The 23,868-nt window shown below is 39.7% G+C and overlaps 1 long non-coding RNA gene across 1 annotated transcript; it reads right to left on the bottom strand.

Annotated features, from left to right (window-relative positions):
• Window positions 1–12,764: 12,764 nt before the first annotated feature.
• On the bottom strand, window positions 12,765–17,321 carry LOC141544601 (uncharacterized). The gene is made up of 3 exons (XR_012482681.1): window positions 17,042–17,321; window positions 15,329–15,381; window positions 12,765–13,252 (listed from the first exon to the last, which is right to left on the bottom strand). It is a non-coding gene; the product is annotated as an uncharacterized LOC141544601 (long non-coding RNA).
• Between the last annotated feature and the right edge of the window lie 6,547 nt (window positions 17,322–23,868).

Below are 23,868 nucleotides of genomic sequence, written 5' to 3'. Positions count from 1 at the left end.
GCAAAAGACAGAATGTTTCTTTTGCACAGATCAAGCAAGGATTCAGTGAGTCCTTCAGTGACTTCCTTGCCAGACTTATGACAGCTGTAAAAGGAGCTATATATAGGAGAAGGACAGTCTGCTGACATTATTGTTAAGCAACTGGCTTGGGAGAACTGTAACAAAGACGATAAAAAGGCCCTTTTGGGGGTATCCTCGACAGGTCTTAGGAGGAAATATCAGAGTGTTGGCTTTCACACATGTTGTGTTGATTAGTTTGAAAGCAATGGCAACTCTATTTGGCCCCAGGAACAATTGTTTCAAGTGTGGCAATCCAGGGTGCTTCCTGCCCACTAGGAGGAGGGAAAGGAAAGAAAACTCTCCCATCCTCAATATCTTGCCCCAATCATAAGAAGGGATTTCACTGGGCTTCAGAAACCAGCCAAGGGGCCCAATCCCTAGGCCCATCAGCAAAATATGGGAGCAATCACCCAGCAGTGGCTGAAAGGGCAGACACAAAAGCCTTAGTTTTCATAGATGCCCAAGATAAAACCATGTTCAGTAGGACAGTAATTCCATTTTTTTTAAAGCCAATCCTGCCTGTGTCTGACTTTTTTCTAATTCCCAAATCAGCAAAATAGAGAACCAAGCTAACCGTCCCCAAATTTACCTTAGGCATTACTGTTGGCACAGAATGTTGTCTCTAAAGGGGATGTTTATACATCCCCTGCTCTGGGGCCCTGGGGAAATACTGAAAAAGGTGGCTAGTATCAACCCTACCAACCAACCCGTACATTTTCAGGAGGGGGACGTGCTGCCTTATGCCCTCATTTTCCATCCCAAAGTGTATGAAGGATTAGATACAGAACACTTCCATATTTATTGGTCTAAAGTGATAAGTCAGTCTTCCTTGCCTATGTTAATGATTGACACCCATGGCAAAAGTGGGCACATATACACAGGGGCTTATAAAACACTGTTGTCATCCTTTTCTGGTTGGCAGAATGGCCTTCTCAATCAGCTGATAACTGTTTGGGTGGGGAATGGTGCTGCTTGAGCCCCCCACCCCCCATTAATACTCATCCCTTAACAATGGTGTAAAAGGGCACCAAGGGAAAATCAGATCTTTATATCATTGATCACTTGCCAGTAAATTTGGGGGCCATGACTTGCTAAGTCAATTAGGAAGTAGGCTTTTCCACAGGGGCTACAGCAGAGCCAGCACCTGTTCCAAATTGATGGAAATCTGACCAACCAGAACAGGGATACTCAAAGTATAGCCTATGGGCCAGATGCAGCCTGCTGAGGACATTTATGCAGCCTGCCTATGGCAAAATCAGACTGGAAGTGACATTGGACCTAAATTCCTGTTAGCAATGCACACTTAGGCACTGGGCTGAGGCAGTGGAGACAGAGTGTGAGGCGCTCCAACAGTCCTGAGGGACAGTGAACTGGCCCCCTATTTTAAAAGTTTGAGGACTACTGATATACACTCTTTGAAAAAAATAGGGAAAGGAGTACTAAGAAATTACTTTTTTGACACAAATATGGTGCTGATAGCTGAACCAGGGAGGGTGAATAAGGAATAAAAAATTTTAAACCAATTTCCCAAATGAATATTAATACAAAGTTCTTAAATATTAGCAAAGAGATTACACAAAGTCATCCCCATGATAATACACTATGATCAAGTAGGATTTACATCTGGAATTCAGAGCTGGTTCAATATTAGAAAAACTATTAGCATAATTGACTATCAATAATCAAAACTAATAAAAATATGATTATCTGAACGATGCAGAAAAGGCATTTAATAAAATCCAACACCCATTCCCATTAAAAACACTAGAGAGTATAGGAATAAATGGGCTTTTCCTTAAAACAATCAGTAACATCTATTTAAAACCAACAATCATATGTAATGGGCACAAACTAAAACCATTCCCAATAAAATCAGGAGTGAAACAAGGCTGCCCACTGTCACCATTACTATTTGTAGAGGGCTGAAGCTCTGAAAAACTATTAGCATAATTGACTATCAATAATCAAAACTAATAAAAATATGATTATCTGAACGATGCAGAAAAGGCATTTAATAAAATCCAACACCCATTCCCATTAAAAACACTAGAGAGTATAGGAATAAATGGGCTTTTCCTTAAAACAATCAGTAACATCTATTTAAAACCAACAATCATATGTAATGGGCACAAACTAAAACCATTCCCAATAAAATCAGGAGGGAAACAAGGCTGCCCACTGTCACCATTACTATTTGTAGAGGGCTGAAGCTGTGAAAAAGGTGTGCTTCAATCAGACAAGAGAGCACTTAAGGCTAATAAACTATTCTATGTGAGATAATGGCTTGAGAAGTATATATTTAGATGATGGCTCTCATGATTGAGGCTTGCTGAATGCTTGTGGTGGAGTAATCATAGGCAAGGATTGGAGGGCTGAAAGAGAGAAGTCAGACTCACTCAGCTGCTGGACAAGAAGAGAGGCTGAAGAATATGGACTCCAAAATTCAGGATACATCATGGCAAACCGCTTGGCAGCTTGCCTGCCTCCTTCCCTTCTCCCTCTAAAGACCAAGAACTTTGATTTATCTTGACTCTGACTGATCCCTGAGGACCTCCAGGGAGTTGGTCTAGACATTATAACTATTCAATATTGTATTAGAAATGTTAGCTTTGGCAATGAGAAGAAAAAGAAATTAAAAGAATAAGTAGGTTGTGAGAAAACCAAATTATCTTTCTTAGCAGATATGATAGTATACTTAGAAGACCCTAAAGTATCAACTAAACTACAAGGAACAATTCACATTTTTAGCAAAGTTGCAGGATACAAAATCCACATAAATCAGCATCTTTATACAACAAAATCCAATAGCAAGAGATACAAAGAGAAAGTCCATTTTAAATAATTGTTGATAGGATAATTTGGGAATCTATCTGCCAAGAGAAACTCAGGAACTATATGAACAAAACACTTTCCACACAAATGGATCTAATCAGTTGGAAAAATATCAAGCGCACATGAATAGGCTGAACAAATATAATAAAGATGACAGTACTACCTAAATTAATCTATTTAATGCCATACCAATCAAAATCCCAAGAAATTGTTACTGACCTAGAAAAAATGACAACGTTCATCTGGAAGAAAGAAAGGTCAAGAATTGGAAGGTCCAATCTAGCTCCCTGGAGGCCTCAGGATCAGACAGAGTCAGGATAAGCAAAAGTTCTTGGCCTTTAGCAGAAAAAGTGACAGAACAAAGGCAAACAAAAGTATGACAGTGAGAACCAAGCCCAATAGGGTCCAAAACCAAGCATGGATAACATGGTGTTATCCCATTCAATAAGTCATGCTCAAGGAGGAAGGATGTCAATGAGGCTGGATGTCACAGCTCTGTAGTTTCAGTTGCATACACCTTTTGGTAAAGAAAGGTAGAGAGGAAGGTGTACACAAGCAAAGTCCTTTCCTGTAGCACTGCCTCACTAACTTTGGCAGGTGGGTACATTGGTTTTACCCCACTAATAAGCCATTATAATAAATATTATATAATTATAATAATATAATAAAAATAATATATAATTATATAATTATTATAATAATATAATTATAATAAGAAAAGGCCTTGACTATGAGTGGAAAACAAGACAAAGCCTCTCCCCAGGCGACCATATAAACAGTGAGTAGCCATGGGAGAAGTTCACAGGCCCATTGTCCATTTGTCAGTCTTTGTGTAATGCACATCACCCAGGACAGTCCAATTCAGCTGCTACATTGGAGCTTTGTCTGCTGTCTCTAGTGTCATGGTCAGGAGGGACATGGCTGCCATCAGAGTCTGAAGGGCTGCTGACATCTGGCCCGATCCCTCTGGGCCATTGAATGGTCCTTCTCTTCTTGGATCCCCAAGACACACATGTTTATGTTTGGGATCGGCTCCTCTTGACAAGAGTGTACCCAGAGTCCCAAACCTGACTCAACCTGGGCTCTTTCAGATGCCATCTAAGCCCTTCCACATCACTGTGAAGAGAGAGTTCTTGTCCTTGTCAGTCAGTCTGTTAGTTAGCCGCACTTTCTGCCTGTGCCAGAAGCGCATTGCTGAGATAAAATCCAAACAATTTGAAAATTGCAGTCAATTACATGTATGTATTGCCACATCTTGTACAAATACCAAAATTCTCTTATCTTGTATGAATGGAAACATCTCAGAGGCATAAATAGTCTGTCCTCATGGCTTGGCCAATATGTTTATATAGCATGCCAATGGAATGGGCAAAGCCAAATTCAATGCAAAAGGACCTAAAAGGCAGAAAATATATAAGCTAATCCATTATGTGTCTTTAAGTGCACGGAAAATTCCTACAATGGAAAGATGGCTGATCACCTGCCTGACTGCTTCTCCTGGTTGGAAGAAGCTATAAGGAATTGAGAATGTATATACATGTTCTGCCTCTTAACATGAGTGATATCCATTTGCCAATACTTTTTGAGTTATTCTTTCAGCCATAGAGGATAAAGGCAATTCAATCTCTTTTAGAACCTCTTGAGATTTTTTCATAAGCTGGCAAGGCGAGTCTAAAACACTGTATTTTCTTAAAATGTCATATAATGATGATAACAAAACTTTTGGGGACACTTTTCTCATACGAGTAAGATCAGCAGTCACCTGCATTTGACATATTACTAGGGCTGTTCTTCATTTCCTGTGGCAAAATTGTCCAGTCAAACACTTTATAAGGCTTAGCTAAATTAATCCTGGCCACCTTCATACTCTTATCTAGAGAGATATAATTTTTAATCCAAAAAGACCATTCCCTAGGCAGTTGAGGAGATGGAAGCCCAAGCTGAAAAGCTTCCATTGTCTCCATCTTATCCATTTACTTTTCACGAATCAATCAATATTCTCCATTCCCCAAATTTCTTTTTCATATCAAATTCAGGTGAATTCCAAGGACTTCAAGAAGCTTATAAATATCCTTGGTTAAGTTGCTACTGTCCTATACCTAATGAAATCTGATTTTTTTCACTTTGTAAGATGTCTCTTCCCTACTGATTGATGGGGAACCTATAAACAATAAAATAAAAACTTCTGTCTTATCTTTAAATTCCATCTCAAAGAGGTAGCACAAATTATATCTACTATAGATCCTTTTATGCCAGACGTATAGGTGTTTACTGTAATCTTTAGCCAAGTAGACCAGCTGGTACTTCTAATAGATGTACTATCTACATCTGTGTCTACCAACCTTTTCAATGGTCTGCCATTCATACAGATAATGAGCAAAAAGGATGCTAAGCTGTGAAAGCTTCAGTCCACAATATCCCTAAATTCTGTTGCAAGAAGTCAAAGTTTGATTAACTATCACCAAAGTGTATTCTAGGAGTGTGAGTCAATAAATCTGATGTTAGAGACTAACTGAGCAGGTTGGAATGCTGCATTTTCAAAGACTCTCCTGGTGGGCAGAATTGGAGCCAAAACCGAATTTTGCATATGAAAAGAACCAAGCTCCTTCCCATTAGCAGGGTAGTAAGTTCTTTCAATAAAATGACTACTAAGCCCAGTAGATCCCCCTTGAGCAGTAGCAGATGAGATAAATTAACAAAACGCTGGTTTCCATGTGGCATGTTCAACGTTCTGCTTGTTGTTTTCCTTCGCTGTTTCAATCAGTAGGCAGAACTCTTTCTGTTCTGCTATAACCCAACTTTTCAGCTTGTAATTCAGCCTGTAATACTTTTATCTTTTTTTATTGTCTTGTAATGTAATTTTTCATTTTACCTCTAACTCAACCTTTAATTCTTGTATTTTTTGCTCTATACTCTCAACCATCTCTATTAGCTCGAGATTTTTTCCTTGCTAAGCCATATATAATGGGTGTGGGGTAAACTCCTTGGAGCTTGAAAGCAAGTTCCCTGATATTCTTCAGAGGTGATCTTTGTTAAAAGATCATCCATCTGGCTCTTTGACCTATTTATTTGAGCTGCATACACAGCTGTGTCCCCGAGCTTGATCGTAGGTAAACTTATACCTAGATCCATAATGCCTTTCTGCCTTCCCCTCATGTCTTCCCAATTATGGGGATCTGGTGATTTACAGCATAGGCCCACATTGGGCGCCACTTGTGAATGCCAATTCAGCACTGACTACTTTTGTGAATACCATTGTTAATGCTCACTCTGCATTCACTACTTCCAGTTACTAATTCCCAAGCCCTTAGAGAAATCTCTAGTCACTGTCTTTTGCAGTGCTGAAGCCAGGTTTACAAAGCTTACATCTGTCAAAGTTATTCAAAGATTTCTGGCCATAATTTCATAAGAATGATGGTTTAAACATGACAGATCACTCAAGAACAGCCATGTACAATGTCAAGATCTTTTATTCACTTGTTCACATCTTGCCTAGTTGACTAGCCAATCAGAGAAGAAGACACATCCCCCCAAAATGATGCGGATTTTGATGTGACCACAGTTCCTGACCATGAGGCAGTCCCTACTAGTTCATAGCAGACCCACTTCCGGGCGTCTCAAGGTTTATTGCGTATTTACTTCCTGTTTCACTGCACCTGACTCCTCTTCAACCCTTACACATACATATTTATATAATTATGTTGCTGCCCAAGAAAAAGAGAGAATAAGGGGAAAAAAATAAGAAAATGCAAGAAAATAAGTGTAAAAATACCATATTGTGAATCACACTCAGCTGCCACAGTCCTGTCTTTGGGTGTAGATGGCTCTCTTCATCACAAAATCATTGGCACTGGCCTCAATCATCTCATTGTTGGAAAGAACCATGTGCATCAGAATTGATCATCATATGTTGTTGCTGTATACAATGATCTCTTGTTTCTGATAATGTCCCTCAGCATCAGTTCATGTTCCTCTAGGCCTCTCTAAAATCATCCTGCTGATCATCTCTTACAGAACAAAATTTTCCATAATATTCATGTGCCATAAATTATTCAGCCATTTTGCAATTGATGGGCATCCACTCAGTTCCCAGTTTCTGCCACAAACATTTTTCTACATCTGGGTCCCTTTCCTGTCTTTAATATCTCTTTGGGATACAAGCACAGGAGGAACACTGCTGGATCAAGGGGTATGCACATTTTGACAGCCCTTTGGGCATATTTTGGGCTTCTCACAATACTTTCTATTTATATCTGGCTTAAGAGTCTAGCACCTGTCCCACACAGATTCCTATTTTTTCTTTTGTTGTGTTTTTTCTTCATTTGATTTTTTTCTTGCACAACATGAAAAATGTGGTTATGTGCTAAAAGGAATTGCAATTATTGAACTTTTATTAGATTGCTTATTGTTTTGGGGTTGGTGGGGTTAAGGGAGCAAAGGAGAAACACTGAGGGCACAAAATTTGACAAAGACAAATTACATATATTTTGAAAAATACTATTGAAATGAGATGAAAAAATAAAATTTAAAATACTCTATTATATGAAATCTTTCCAATGTAAGTTTTCTTGTACCCCTTCTCATTTTCCTTCCTTTCCTTTGATCTCAATCTTTCTCCCTTTTCTGTCTTCCCTCCTTGAGTTGCTCTGACTCCATGCATCCTTCTCTCTCTCCTTTCCCCTCACTCTCCCTCCCCCCTTCCCCACTCAGAATCAATACTTGGTAGATATGTTTCCAGTCCTTTACTGGGGCTGCTGACATGTCTTGTTCAATTCCAATAACAGCTCCAGCCTATTTAAATGGGTTGGTTTCTTTCAAATTTTTTTCTGTGATCTAGGGGCTTCAAAATTTGGCAAAAATATTTCTATGTGTTTTTCACAAAGGATTCTGTTGAGGTGCTACTGCATTTTAAAAATTTATACTTTTCCCCTTCGTGTTCTAATTGTTAAGCCATCTATATTTGTCCTGAAGCACAAAGTTGTTTAACTTGTGGGGGAAATCAAGAGCTCAAATTTGAAAATCTATCTAGCTCTTCTGGGGAGAGTCCTTATAGGCCAATCCTGTCATAAAGTTGCAATAAGGACATTTTTGTCCATATCCTTTCTGGAGGCTTTGGTCATGAAAGTAAATAGGTTAGGTTGGCATGGTTCTACATTAATATGGGCATTCCCAGGTCAGAAGAGGAACCGCAAAAGAAAATTTCTGGTCCACGATGGACTGCCCAGTTCCTTTTTCTTGGTCACTGACCAGACATGAATGACTTCCTCCTGGCCCTTGATGTCTGACACTTTCGCACTGTTGGAGCCTAAGGGTGCTATCCAGTGACAAGGACCTCGGGATATCATTGATGTTGGAACAGGCACTTCTGATGCTCCTGGGCCAAGTCTGTGAATGAAGAAGGGAGCATATATTCCTTCCCCTTTGCATATGAGCAAAGGAGAATAAATCAGGAAACACATTATGGGTGGGAAAGATAGCAGCAGCTCTGGGATTATGATCTACCAATAGTGTACCTGGCCTTTGGAGGAGATCCGGACCTTTGTCAATGTGCCCTTGTTTATGCCTCCCTCATTTCCTACTGGAAGCCCAGGAGACAACTTCATTGCTTCTAGTTTTATGATAAACCACTCATGTAGTTTGTTTGTATGTAGTCACCTCCTTAGACTGGGAACTTTTAAAAAAAATATTTTTTATTAAGTTTATACTTATAATTTTTTGACAGTAAATATGCATGGGTAATTTTTTTTACACCTTCATCCCTTGTATTCACTTCTGTTCTGAATTTTCCCCTCCTTCCCTCTACCCCCACGTTCCTTGGATGACAGGCAAATCCCATACATGTTAAATGTGTTATAGAATATCCTAGATACAATATATGTGTGCAAAACTGAATTTCTTGTTGCACAGTAAGAATTAGATTCAGAAGATAAAAGTAACCTGGGAAGAAAGACAATAGTGCAAACACTTTACACTCAATTCCCAGTGTTCCTTCTGTGGATGTAGCTGATTCTGTGCATCATTGATCAATTGGAACTGAATTAGATCTTCTCTAGATCTATGTTGAAGATAGTCACTTGCATCAGAATACATCTTCATACAGTATCGTTATTGAAGTGTATAATGATCTCGTGGTTCTGCTCATTTCACTCGGCATCAGTTTATGTAAGTCTCTCCAAGCCTCTCTGTATTCATCCTGCTGCTCATTTCTTACAGAGCAATAATATTCCATATCCTTCATATACCATAATTTACCTAACCATTCTCCAATTCATGGGCATCCAATTCATTTTCCAGTTTCCTGCCACTACAAAAAGGGCTGCCACAAACATTTTGGCACATACAGGCCCCTTTCCCTCCTTTATTATTTCTTTGGGATATAAGCCCAGTAGTAGCACAGCTGGATCAAAGAGTATGCACAGTTTGATAACTTCTGGGACATAGTTCCAAACTGCTCTCCAGAATGATTGGATTCTTTCACAACTAGACAATGCATCAGTGTCAGACTGGGAACTTCAGGCCAGAGCCTGCCTTAGTCCATTCTTTGTATTCCCCCAGTCTTACCATGAAGCTTGGCCCACAGGAGACAATTTCTGTTTATGGACAGTGGCATCCAGTTATTATTTCTGTTTTCTAACCTCTCTTCTAAACTCTGGTTTCTCACATTCTCATTCAGTTGATATTTACTAATAGATATGCAAAGTTAATATTATAAGCTCCAAAGTACAAAAGTAAATGACTGCTTTAGTTTACAACTTTTATTTGTATCTTTTACCCAATTATATTCCAAAATTTTTCTTTTACATTTGTTTAAAAAATTTTTGCTTTGTAGGTTCTTTCCCTGATTCCCACTCACAGATAGGAAACCACATGTGAAATTATCCAGTTATCGAAAACATTTCCATAAAAATTGTGAAAAAAACATAAGATCTCCCACCCTAAAGAAAATAAGAATACTCAAGAGAAATGAAGATAAAAATAGAGAGATTTTAAGGAATTAGAGAATGTTTTGATATGTGTACAGAAAACAATCATTTCTCCTCTGTGAATGGATGGGATTATTTTATCCTATGTCCTTCAGATTAGTTGTGGATAATTATGTTAGTGAGAACAAAAAATCATTTACAACTGGTGTTCTACAGAACATGCTATCATTTCATATAAGATATATTTCACTTTGTTTTTTGCTTTTCCCCAAGAAGCATTCTGCTCATCTTTTCCCAGAGAACAATGCTCTTCCATCAGAAAAAATTGTTTTGAAAAATTAATTTTACAATTACAAAGGCTAATTTATATTTCCCACATTTATTCTCTCCTTTCACCTTGTCTCTCTCCTCAAAAGTGTTTTGCTACTGATTTAGTGACTCCTCTTCAAATGACCAGTGCTTTTATTACCCACTCTTCCCATATTCCATTCCACTCCCATTTTCTTACAGACTAAGATAGATTTCTATGTCGTTATTAAGTATTTATGGTGGTGTCTCCTATTTGGGCCAGTTTTGATGAGAATAATATTCTCTCACTCAAACCTCTCCTCCTCTGCTCTCTCCACCTAAAAAGCTTTTTATTTTTATTTTTTTTTATTTCCTGCCCTTTTTCTTAGAGCAGATGACTTGCACCATTCTGCTTCTCTCTTTCCCTTTTCCTGGTACATTTCTGTCTCTTTTTCAACCTTTGTTCAAAAGAGATTATCCCTTAATCTTCCACTCACACCCATCCTATCTAGCTAAGTATACTCTAATTGACAGAATATTGAGAGAATCCTTAGGATTTACAAGTATCATCCTCCTATGTAAACAGATAAAGCCTAAACCACATTCCAGGAGTAGTGAATTTAACTCAGTCTCTCTTTTGAGCTCTTTTCCAATTCCCACATAATATCTATTGGACATTTTTATCCAGAAAGCCAACTGCACCTGAATTTCAATGTGTCCACATCACAAGCTGTTCTTTTGTTCCCCATCTTCTGCCCCAAAGTAATTCCCTTTTCTGTCAGTCAGGTTTGCAGTCTTCCCCCACTCTTCCCTTTGCTTAGCCCCACCTATAATCCATTCTCAACATCATTTTCCCCCCAGAAGTTTTCTTTTCTTTATTCCCTGAGCTATTTGCCTGTTGAACTTATGCACATCTATCCTAAAGTGCTCTGACAGTCTAATTGTTCCATTAGGATTATTGATGCAATAGGGCAATGTTAACCCTGATCTTTGGTGGGGGTGGCACCTGAGTTAGAAAAACCCTGAATCTCAAGCCCTCCGCATCTCTGGGAACTCTCTGACTGGATTCCCAGGGGAAACTCCCACCATTACCCTTACCTACAATTCATTTGAAGTTCTTGGGCTGGGGCACAATCACCCCCCTAATTGATTTGAGAATTAACCTCTCAATCACTCCCAGTCCCAAGCCATAGAAGGCTAAATAAAAAGCAAGACTTGGTATCCCAAACTTCACTCTCTTCCTAATCAGGTACTAGCCTAGTGAGATTTCTCAGTGAAAACCAACCCATTTCTGCCAAAAACCTCTCCTGCAGATTGGAACTCTGAATTCTTTCACAAAACCTATGATACTGGCTTGGGGACCCCTATTGCTGTTAGGGTATCCTCACTCCTCAACATTGTGACTTCTGACATTTTTCTATACCCTGTATCTGGTATATTCTAGTTTACATACTTTTGGTCCTCCCTCTTAGAATGAATTCTTTTGGGTATATTTTCCTCATTTAATACAGTGACTGATATAAGAACATGTATTCTGACATTAGTTTTCTATACTATCAAATTCTAGATTACATACTTTGGGTCCTCAGAATGAATTTTATGGATGCATCTTCCTTATTTAATACAGTTAGTGATATAAGAACAAGTATTATCCACAAGTTTGTTGATTGCTTTTCACCATGGGGAAACATCTGGGTTATTTCCATCATGCTGAAATTCAAAGATTTTCTGAGGAAAAAAATGTCAATAAATAAATACTAAGAACTCAGGTTCCAATAACTACCCCATCTTCCAACATAAGGAAGTAATAAGCAGCCCAGGACTTAACAGCTCACTGGACACAGCCTAGCTTTTGCTTTTCATTGTCCAGGATGTTTTTTACAGAAAAACCAGTCTCAAATGAATTGATAAACGTTCCATTGCTACAGGTTCTTTCCCTGTTTGCTCCTTTCTCTGTCCCTCTCTCCTCATCAATGAAAATAATCAATTTTAGGCAAAATATCTTGTCTGTCAGTATAAAGAAGAATCTGGAAAGTTCATTTGCTGTGATTTCTAGTGGTCTGTTTTAAACGGGAGGGTGGGTACCTTCTATCAGACTGCCCAAATCACAAAGTTTCTGGGAATAATTCTAATATTCTTTGATTTCACAACATCTTATGGACCAGTCAGGCTTATAGTCCATGTGCTCCCATCTCTGCTTCTTCTTTCTCCTAAAAGTTCTCTCATAGTCATATTCTCAAATCCACAAGACCTAAGGGCAAAGTAGCAACTGCAATGTGGGCCAGGTGATTAATTGTCAGAAAAGATTAAAATCTTTGATGGTGTTCTGCCTCATCTCCTCTCTTACTAAGGAGACCCCCAAGTCTCTCATGGTTCAGCTTGATCCCAACAAAATACACATCTCACCCCAAATACAAACTAACTCATTTCCCCTTCTACACATGTGGCAGTCCTCACCCCCTGAAAAGTCTGGATCATCAAGCTTCTTACCACTAAGAGCTTCTTGAAGATGAGAAAATCTAGGCAGCTCCTTAGCTGGTCAACTTCTAGGTTATGATATATATATATATATATATATATATATATATATATATATATTTTTGGCTACTACTCTCTTGCTTACTCTCTCTTCTCAAGGCTCTTCAGACTCTTGGCCTTTTTTATCCTACTAATTAATGGTTATTTGTTACACCAATTTTAATTGAGTTATTCAATTATTTCCTGTGAAAATCCTCCACAAGCCATTCCTTTCACAAATCCCCAGTAGGGTCCTTTGTCTCCATTGCCTCCATCTTGGAAGCTTTGCATGTAGAGTTTGGGGATGGCCTTATACACATCCTTGTTTTCTCTGCCCATGGTAGGATGGAGGATCCCAATGGGAGCAGCAGTATCTAAGGCTATGGTGCCTTCCGGTATGTCATGTAGATAAACAGGTGGACAGGGTTGTAGCAGTAAACGTGGTACTGCCAGTGTCAGAGGAGGAACGGCAAAACTTAGATTTTTTATCCATGATGGTTCCTCTTCCTCCATTGGCTTCTTTATGGGAGTGACTTCCTTTACCTTTATTGCTTTAATCTTCAAGGGTTCAACACGGTGACCTCTGCATAGAAATGTTTTCATTTGTTGGAACTGTCTCTGCTGGACCAAGTCTGTGAATGAAGAAGGGACCATATGAGTAAAGGGAAAGGAATCAGGAAGCAGAATGTGGATGGGAAAGGTAGCAGCACCGGGATTATTATCTACCAAGAGGGATTCCTGGCTATTGCAGAAGAACTGGACCCTTGTCAATATATTCTTGCCTATGCTCTCCCCCCATTTCCTACTTGGCCAAAGTCCAAGAGGCACCTTCATTAACTAATTTTTCTGGTAAATCTCTTTTTTGTACAGAGTTGTTTCTATGAATTCACCTCCTTAGACAGAAACCTCCTCCAGGCCAGGGCCCTGCTTGGGCCATTCTTTGTTCCCCCATTGCTTACTATGGAGCTTGACCTATAGTAGATATTAAATATTTATTGACTATGGCCTTCACTTATTCTTTCCCCTTTCTCTTCTAAACTCTGTTCTGGTTTCTCACATTCCAATTCAGTTGAGATTTACTCATTGAAAAGAAATGTTGTTATAAGCTCCAAGATACAAAAGTGAACAGTCTCCTTTTTAATTTTAATGTAATATTTTACTTATGTTTTTCTTTTACATTTAGTTTTAACATTTTTGTTTTGTAGGTTCTTTCCCTGATTCCCACTCACAATTAAGAAACCACATTTGAAATTATCCAAAACATTTCTATACAACTTGAGAGAAAAAAAAAATCTTCACCCTAATGAAAATAAAAAGCCTCAAGAGAAATTAAGTTGAATATAGACAAAAAGGGAAATAGAAAATGTTTTGATCTATATTGAGACACAATCAATTCCTTTCTGTGAATGGATAAGAATTTTTATCATGAATCATTCAGAGTAATTATGGATGATTGTGTTGCAACAACATCATTCACAACTGGTTGCCACAGAACACTGCTTCATTTCATATAAGGAATATTTCATTTTGTTAATGGAGACTATGAAGGTTTTTTTTTTTTTTTTCCCTGAGAACATTCTACTCATTCTTTTTTTGAGATTAGATTCATATTTGATCAGAGAAAATTGCTTCAATTTTTTTTTTTTTACAATTACTATTGCTAATTTTATTTCCCCTACATTTGTTCTGTCTCCTTTCACAGTCTTCTCAAAAGTATTTTGCTACTGACTACTGACTCCCACTAAAAGAGCTATTCTTTTCTCCCCCCCCCCTTTCCCATATTCCATTTGCCTCTTGCAGGCTAAATAAGCTTTCTGTACCCCTATTGAGTATTTATGGTGTCCAGTAGTGATGAGCTCAATGTTCTCTCAACTTCATCTCCTCCTCCTCTCGCCCCCCCCCACCTAAAAAGCTTAATGCCCTTTATCTTGGGCAGATGAGTTGCACCATTCCACTTCTCCCTTTCCCTTTTCCTGGTACATTCTTATCTCATTCTTTTTTAACCTTTTTTCAAAAGAGATTATCCTTCATATTCCATTCACACCCATCCTATCTAGCTATGTATACTCTTCCTGGCAAAATACTGAGAATGTCCTAAGGAGTTACAAGTATCAAACTCCCATGTAAATGTAAAAAGCTTAAACCACTCCCAGGTTTAATGATCCTGCCTCAGTCTCTCTTTTGAGCTCTCTTCCCCAGTTCCCACATCTATCTGTTGGACATTTTCACCCAGAAGCCCAATGACCCCTGAATCTCAATGTGTTCAAAACACAATCCATTCTTTGTCTCTCCCCACTTCCTGTCCCCATCCCCCCACTTCTGCCCTCTAATGAAATTCCCTTTTCTGTCACCCATGTTTGTGGGCTCAGTCATCCACCATTCTTTCCTTTGCTTAGCCCACATATCATCCATTTCAACATTGCCCCCCTCCCCAGAAGTTTTTTCTTTAACTCCCAGAACTAATTGCCTGGTGCCCTTGTACACCTCTCTCCTAAAGTACTCTGATACTCTCATTGTTAAGTCTCATTGTTCCATTAAGATTATGACTTCTGACCTTATTTTATATGCTCTGTATCTGGCATATTCTCACTTACATACTTTAGTCCTCCCTCTTAGAATGAATTTTAGAGGTGCATCTTCCTAATTTAATACAGTGACTGATATAAAAACAAGTATTACCACAAGTTTGTTGATTAATTGATTCTCACCCTGGGGAAATATCCGGTGGTGTATTTTCCCCATGCTTAACTTGAAAGTTTTCCTGAGGGAAAAGAATATCAAATAAGTAACTACTAAGAACTGAGGTTCCAAAAACTACCCCATCTTCCCAAGTAAAGGAGGAATAAGCAGCCCATGAAGCCCCTAATAGGTTGAGCCCAGCCAATAGAAGACTAACAATTGCTTCTCATTGTTCATTATGATTTTATAGTAGAGCCAGCTTCAACTCAATTAATAAAAGCGTTCCATTCCTAAAAGTTTTTTTTTTTTTTTTCGTTTCCTCCTTTCTCCATCCCATCTCTCCTCTCTCCTAGTCACTGAAAGTAATCCTAAAGGAGCAACTGAGAAATTCCCTTGTATGACAATAGAGGAAATAGAGGATGAAACATTGTAGCAAAGTGTTTGTCAGTATAAAGAAACCTTGATAGTTCATTTGTTTTCTGTGATTTGAAGTGGATTGCTTTATAGAGGGTGGATACATTTTATCAGAAAATTTCTGCAAACAATTCAAATATTCTTTGATTTCACAACATCCTATAGACCCTGTCAGGCTTAGAGTCCATTGGCTCCCATCCCTGCTTCTTTTTTCTTCTAAGAATTCTCTCTTATCTGCATTCCCAAATCCACAAGACCTCAGGGGAAAGTCTCAACTACACTGTGAGCCAGAAGGGCCAGAATGAGAGGCCTGAAAATCCTAATCTGCACTTCTACTCTGGACAAGTCTTTCTTAATCCTTTCAGTGCTTTGAAGCACACCAGCTCTCTAAGAAGAAATGACAGTTTGGCTACCCCAGTACAGGGAGAAAGGGATTTTCCACCCCAACGTTGGATATCTATAGTACAAAGAATATTGTCCACTTTCTCCCATTGAAAAGAAATAAAGCAATGGATTAGATAAACATTTAGAGATTGCAGAGAATTATTTTTAAGAATTTAAAATATGGGTTAGAGAAAGGTGGGATAAATCACACTAGTGGTTAGGAGATTAATTGTCAGCAGAAAAAGGTTAAGAACTTTGCTGCTCTGCCCCATCTCCTGTCCAGGTAAGGGGACCCACAAGTCTCTGATGGTTCAGCTCCATCCATCAGCTGATTGGGGAATTTGTTTGAATGTTCTAAGCAAGGAGGACCTGGAGGCAGTCTCAGGGTCACATCAAGGAGAAATAGAGAAAAAACACTTTTCTGTCTTTTGCCCTGTGGTCCACACCCAATATAGTGTGGAGCACCATCTCCTTTGATCCTTATATCAACCCTGTGAGGAAATGGAGGCAAATGCATGAGATATTTTGCCTCGGGGAAACTCAGCTCTGCCTGAAATAATTTGAATCTCAGGTCTCATCCTTACTCCCAGGCCCAGTTCTCTGGATGTCTTAAGAAAACAGGAACTGCTTCAGGAGAACAACAAAAACCATTTCCCTTGGAAATGAGTCTTAGATGGTTTGTGCTATCTTCCCAGAGTCTACAGAAGAGGGTTCTCTCTTAGGATCTCGCATATATTTTAGCTGCTCCTGCATTGAGGATAGGAACAAGCATCATGTCCATCTCCTATTGCTGGCACAAGGAATGTCTCTCATTCATCTCTAGACCAATGATTTTCCACAAAAATACACATCTTGCCCCAAATACAAACTCCCTCATTCCTCCTCCTACACCTATTTGGAGAGCCCCACTACCAGAAAAGTCTTGTTATCATCAAGTTTCTTACCACTAAGAGCTTGTGGAAGATTAGAAAAACAAGGCAGCCCCTTCACAGGTCAAGTTGCAGGTATTGTGAATTCCTTGTGACTATCTCAGCTCTCTCTCCCTCTCTCCTCTCTCCTCTCTCCTCTCTCCTCTCTTCTCTCTCCCCTGTTTCTCTTTCCCTGTCTTTCCCTGTTTTTCTCTCTCCTGTCTCCTATTCTCCTGTCTCCTGTCTCCTGTATACTCTTTCCTCTCTCCTCTATCTCTCCTTGGCTCTGGCTCTCTCTCCCTTTCCTCCTCCCTCCTCTCTATCTCTCCAGCACAGAGCACAGCTGTTGAGACTTTTGGCCTTTTACCCTAGTAACAGTTTGTGAAGTTGTCATGACATCACATATAACTATGTGCTTTTGTGTCTGTTACTCTATCATCTCTGTCATTTCAAGCTGGAGTATTTGTGCAGAGACAGGAAGCTTGTTCATTACTTAGTGTTCTGAACCCAAGCCACTCTGCCTCATTGGGTTTCAAACTGTATTTCCCACTGATTCGAATTCAACAGTTTTGCCATCTTCCACCTAGTTTGTTTCTTTACCAAAGATAAAATTCTAGTCTTTGTCTATAATAATTCACACTGTTGTGTCAAAGTTCCTTTTAATTCTTACATCCTATGTAGAGAATCTGTCTCTCAAAATCATCTTGTGTATTCTACTTAGCCATTTTGCAAAGGCATTGGTGGATATGTTGTGAAAGGATTAATTTCAGCCCCTGAAATTCCCCTATCAGTCCTGCAGATCAACCTGAAAATAAGAAGGGAAAGTCTGAGAACTGCCAGGAAGCCAGAAATTTCAGTAAATGGGATGCTCTTTTCTTCCTAAGATTAATCAATGATGCATTAAAGCTTAAAATGATGAGAAAACATAAGCCTGGACACATGTATGACCCATACTGGCCAATATGAAGGAACCATATTAGGAGAAAGGAGACCTGGCTGTAAGATACCCATTGTCTCCATTTGGTAATTAATTTTTTAAAAAGGAGAAGATATACACCTTTAGATTTGAATAAAAAATGTTGTACCCTTTATGGGGCTACATCAGCTTATGTTAAAATGTTACTAGATGGTTTTTCTTATTAATGAGGGAAAGGAAAGGGGGAACCCCATTTCTCAGCACATAAATAATCCCATGAGGCACAGTGTCCCCTGTAAAATGAATTTACAGGCCCGAAAATCTAGATTGATAAAGGTTTATTATAGAATTTTGGAAGTAAATCTCAGTTAGAAAGACACCAGGGCCAGAGGTGGCCGCTGGCGGGCAGGGACCCTTATGTGGCTGGAAGGATACCATGTGATGGTCCTGCAACAAGGGCATTCTGGATCACCTCTTTTATACCCAAAAGATGATGGGCAGTACCCCTAAGTTTTCAGCAGGCTTTTCAATTAGCTCAGATCATGTTTGGGCTGGGGGAAGCTGAGCTGATGATGGTGGGGGCTGGGTCCAGATATTCAAAGGGTGCCTTTGACCAGGATTTGTGAATCAAGGTCAGTCATGGCTTGGGCAATTAGAAAGGAATCTTAAAGGGATCCCAACCCTCATCAGTTCCCCCCTTAAACAGTTGAGACTTAAATTCATTTAAGAAAAAAAGAACATATGGGACAGTGTCCTTCATTTAAGGAAAGGTTGAAGATTTTCTCCAAAAATCTTCAGAGTAGCGGGGTCCTTCCGTCTTGTTCCCCCCTCAAACCATCGCCTCCAGATGCATGTGGGAAAAGGGGCATCAATCTCCTCTTTAACTGCTTCGAGCTGACAAGGGTCATAGAGATTTGGGGTTTCATGCCAGGAGGTGAGGCGTGAGGTATGTGGGATGGCAGCAGGGCATTGAGGGTGTGTCCCAGTCAGTTGTCCCCAGTCAATGTTCTGCAGGCTCAAAGGCCAGCTGAGAATCCAAAGTGTGAAGCCTAGAGAAAGCAGATCTCAGGAGTAGATTAAAAGTGGGGTGTCATCCAGGGTGGAGATGGTAACATTCAGGAGAATGGGGCCTTTAGCAAGAAATGCATCAAGTCCCTTCTGTGGGCTGCTTGTCTGATGGCCCATCTAATTATCAAAGAGAAATAGGAGAAAATGCTGAGAGAAAAAGATCATTTGTAGCCTAGCTCTTTCACCTTTAATTTCCAGGAGAGGTAATTTCTCCTGGGTTTGGGATTAACGGGTGTGGACCAGAAGAGAGGAGAGGCAAGAAGCCTTGATATCTAGTAGATTTAATGAACCACTGCTCTTCTGTCAGGCAGGGTCCAGGGATGGGCATATCCCCAGTTGTCAGAGCTGTAGATCAAGATAAGAATGCGGTTTAAGCTCTTGGAAATGTTGGAAAAACTCTGCTGTTTTTCTTTTTTTCTTTTTTCTTTTATTTTCTTTTCTTTTCTTTTCTTTTCTTTTCTTTTCTTTTATTTTTTAATTCATTTTTCCAAATTATCGCCTCCCTCCCTCCACTCCCTCCCCCCGATGGCAGGCAATCCCATACATTTTACATGTGTTACAATATAACCTAGATACAATACATGTGTGTAAATACCATTTTCTTGTTGCACATTAATTATTAGCTTCCGAAGGTATAAGAAACCTGGGTACATAGACAGTAGTGCTAACAATTTACATTGGCTTCCCAGTGTTCCTTCTCTGGGTGTAGTTATTTCTGTCCATCATTGATCAACTGGAAGTGAGTTGGATCTTCTTTATGTTGAAAATTTCCACTTCCATCAGAATACATCCTCATACAGTATTGTTGTTGAAGTGTATAGTGATCTTCTGGTTCTGCTCATTTCACTCAGTAACAGTTGATTTAAGTCTCTCCAAGCCTCTCTGTATTCCTCCTGCTGGTCTTTTCTTACAGAGCAATAATATTCCATAACCTTCATATACCACAATTTACCCAACCATTCTCCAATTGATGGACATCCATTCAACTTCAGTTTCTAGCTTCAACAAAAAGAGCTGCCACAAACATTCTGGCACATACAGGTCCCTTTCCGCTCTTTAGTATTTCTTTGGGATATAATCCCAATAACAGCAATGCTGTGTCAAAGGGTATGCACAGTTTGATAACTTTTTGGGCATAGTTCTAAATTGCTCTCCAGAATGGCTGGATTCTTTCACAACTCCACCAACAATGTATCAGTGTCCCAGTTTTCCCACATCCCCTCCAACATTCATCATTATTTGTTCCTGTCATCTTAGCCAATATAACAGGTGTGTAGTGGTATCTCAGAGTTGTCTTAATTTGCATTTCTCTGATCAGTAGTGATTTGGAACACTCTTTCATATGAGTGGAAATAGTTTCAATTTCATCATCTGAGAATTGTCTGTTCATATCCCTTGACCATTTATCAATTGGAGAATGGTTTGGTTTCCTATAAACCAGGGTCAGTTCTCTATTCCTCTAATCTATTTATGATCTCATTCTTTATGCCTAAATCATGGACCCATTTTGACCTTATCTTGGTATATGGTGTTAAGTGTGGGTCCATATCTAATTTCTGCCATACTAATTTCCAGTTTTCCCAACAGTTTCTTCCGAATAATGAATTTTTGTCCCTAATGTTGGTATCTTTGGGTTTGTCAAAGATTAGATTGCTATAGATGTACCCTTTTTTGTCCTTTGTATCCAATCTGTTCCACTGATCTACTGTTCTATTTCTTAGCCAGTACCAAATGGTTTTGGTGACTGCTGCTATATAATATAGCTTTAGATCAGGTACACTTAGACCACCTTCCTCTGACTTTTTTTCCATTAGTTCCCTTGCAATTCTCGACCTTTTATTCTTCCATATGAAACTTTTGATGCTGTTCTGCCCCATCTCCTCTCCTGCTAAGGAGACCCCCAAGTCTCTGATGGTTCAGCTTGATCCCAACACAATACACACCTCACCCAAATACAAACTAACTTCTACACATATGTGGCAGTCCCCACCCCTTGAAAAGTCTGGATCATCAAGCTTCTTACCATTAACAGCTTCTTGAAGATGAGAAAAACTAGGCAGCTCCTTAGCTCGTCAACTACTTGGTTATGATGGGTTTTTTGGTGGCTACCAGAGCTCTCTTGCTCACTCACTCTCTCAAAGCTCTTCAGACTTTTTTTTATCCTAGTAATGGTTGTTACACAATCAATTTCCATTGAGCTAATCAATCATTTCCTCAGAAAATAGTCCACAAGCCATTGCTTTTAGGAATCCCCAGTAGGGTCCTTTGTCTCCATATCCTCCATCTTGGAGGCTTTGCATATAGAGTTTGGGGATGGCCTGATACAAATCCTTGTTTTCTCTGCCCAAGGCAGGATACAAATCCTTGTTTTCTCTGCCCATGGCAGCATGGAGGATCCCAATGGAGTCAGCAGTGGAAAAGGCTATGGTGCCTTCCAGTATGTCACGCAGATACACAGGTGGACAGGGTTATAGCAGTAAGCGTGGCACTCTAGAGTCATAAGAGGAAGGGCAAAAGTTAGATTTTTTACCCATGATGGTTCTTCTCCCTCCTCTGGCTTATTTTTTGGAGTGACTTCCTCCACATTTATGGTTTTTATCCTCAAGAGTTTAACATGGTGACATCTGGTTAAAAATATTTTCCTTTTGGAACCGGCTCTGCTCGACCAAGTCTGTGAATGAAGAAGGGACCATATAAGCAAGGGGAAAGGAATCAGGAAGCAGAATGTGGGTGGGAAAGATGGCAGCCGCTCTGCAATTATGGTGTACCAAAAGTGATAACCTGGAATTTCAGTGATGTCCTCCTGGCCCTTGAGGTCTGACACATTAAGTTTGTTTGAGCAAAGAGGGGCAACACGTTGAGGGGGACCTGGGAGTATCACTGTTAGTACCTGTCACAAATTCTTCAATTCCAGATAAGGAAGTAATAGATAGTCCAGGAAAGCCCTAACAGCTCACTGGGCACCACCTAGCTATTGCTTCTCATTGTCCAGTATGTTTTTTTACAGAAAAACCCGTCTCAACTCAAAAACGTTCCATTGCTACAGGTTCCTTTCCCTGTTTGCTCCTTTCTCGACGTGTCCCTCTCTCCTCATCATTGAAAGTAATCCAAAGGGAGCAACTGAGAAACTCTCTTGTATGACAATAGAGGAAACAGGAGATTAAACTGCCATTGTAGGCAAAGTGTCTTGTCTGTCAGTATAAAGAAGAATCTTGAAAGTTCATTTGCTGAGATTTCTAGTGGTCTGTTTTAAATGGGACGGTGGGTACATTCTATGAGATTGCCCAAACCACAAAATTTATGTGAATAATTCTAATATTCTTTGATTTCACACCATCTTATGGACCAGTCAGGCTTATAGTCCATGTGCTCCCATCCCTGCTTCTTCTTTCCCCTAAAAGTTCTCTCATATTCATATTCTCAAATCCACAAGACCTAAGGGCAAAGTACCATCTGCAATGTGGGCCAGGTGGTTAATTGTCAGAAAAGATTAAAACCTTTGATGCTGTTCTGCCCCATCTCCTCTCCTTCTAAGGAGACCCCCAACTCTCTGATGGTTCAGCTTGATCCCAACAAAATACACACCTTATCGCAAATACAAACTAACTCATTTCCCCTTCTACACATATGTGGCAGTCCCCAACCCCTGAAAAGTCTGGATCATCAAGCTTCTTACCACTAAGAGCTTCTTGAAGATGAGAAAAACTAGGCAGCTCCTTAGCTGGTCAACTTCTAAGTTATGATGGTTTTTTTGTGGCTACTGGAGCTCTCTTCCTCACTCTTTCTTCTCAAGGCTCTTCAGACTCTTGCTCTTTTTTTATCCTAGTAATGGTTGTTACACCATTAATTTTCATTAAGCTAATCAATAATTTCCTTGGAAAATAGTCCACAAGCCATTCCTTTTAGGAATCCCCAGTAGGGTCCTTTGTCTCCATATCCTCCCTCTTGGAGGCTTTCCATGTAGAGTTTGGGGATGGCCTGATACAAATCCTTGTTTTCTCTGCCCAAGGCAGGACACAAATCCTTGTTTTTTCTGCCCATGTTAGGATGGAGGATCTCAATGGGAGCAGCAGTGGAAAAGGCTAGGGTGCCATCCAGTATGTCATGCAGATACAGGGTTGTAGCAGTTAACGTGGTACTGCCAGTGTCAGAAGAGGAAAGGCAGATCTTAGATTTTTTTTTACCCATGATGGTTCCTCTTCCTCCTCTGGCTTATTTATTGGAGTGACTTCCTCTACTTTTTTATTTTTATTTTCAAAGGTTCAAAAAGATGACCTCTGCATAAAAATGTTTTCATTTTGGAACAGGCTCTGCTCAACCAAGTCTGTGAATGAAGAAGGGCATTATGAAAGGCATATGAGCAAGGCGAAAGGAATCAGGAAGCAGAATGTGAGTGGGAAAGATGGCAGCCGCTCTGTGATTATGATACCAAAAGTGATACCTGGTATTTCAATGATGTCCTCCTGGCCCTTGAGGTCTGACACATTAAGTTTGTTTGAGCAAAGAGGTGCAACACGGTGAGGGGGACCTGCGTGCATTACTGTTATTTCCTGTTTCAAATTTTTCCTCAGGACCATGCCTGTGAATGAAGAAGGGATTATATGGGTAAAGGGGAAGAAGTGAAGACATAGAATGTGGATGAGAAAGCTAGAAGCAGAGGGATTATGATCTACCAAGAGTGATTCCTGGCCTTTGCAGGAGAACTGGACCCTTGTCAATGTGTTCTTGCCTATGCTCTCCCCCCATTTCCTACATGGACAAAGCCCAAGAGTCACCTTCATTAATTCTAATTTTTGTGGTAAACCACTTATTTGTACAGAGTTGTTTCTATGAATGCACCTCCTTAGACAGAATCCTTCTCCCAACCAGGGCCCTTCTT

Source organism: Sminthopsis crassicaudata, chromosome 5 (assembly GCF_048593235.1).
Source record: "Sminthopsis crassicaudata isolate SCR6 chromosome 5, ASM4859323v1, whole genome shotgun sequence".
Classification (NCBI taxonomy): domain Eukaryota; kingdom Metazoa; phylum Chordata; class Mammalia; order Dasyuromorphia; family Dasyuridae; genus Sminthopsis; species Sminthopsis crassicaudata.
Note: the sequence above shows the minus strand (reverse complement) of the source record. Positions and strands in the feature narration are given on the sequence as shown.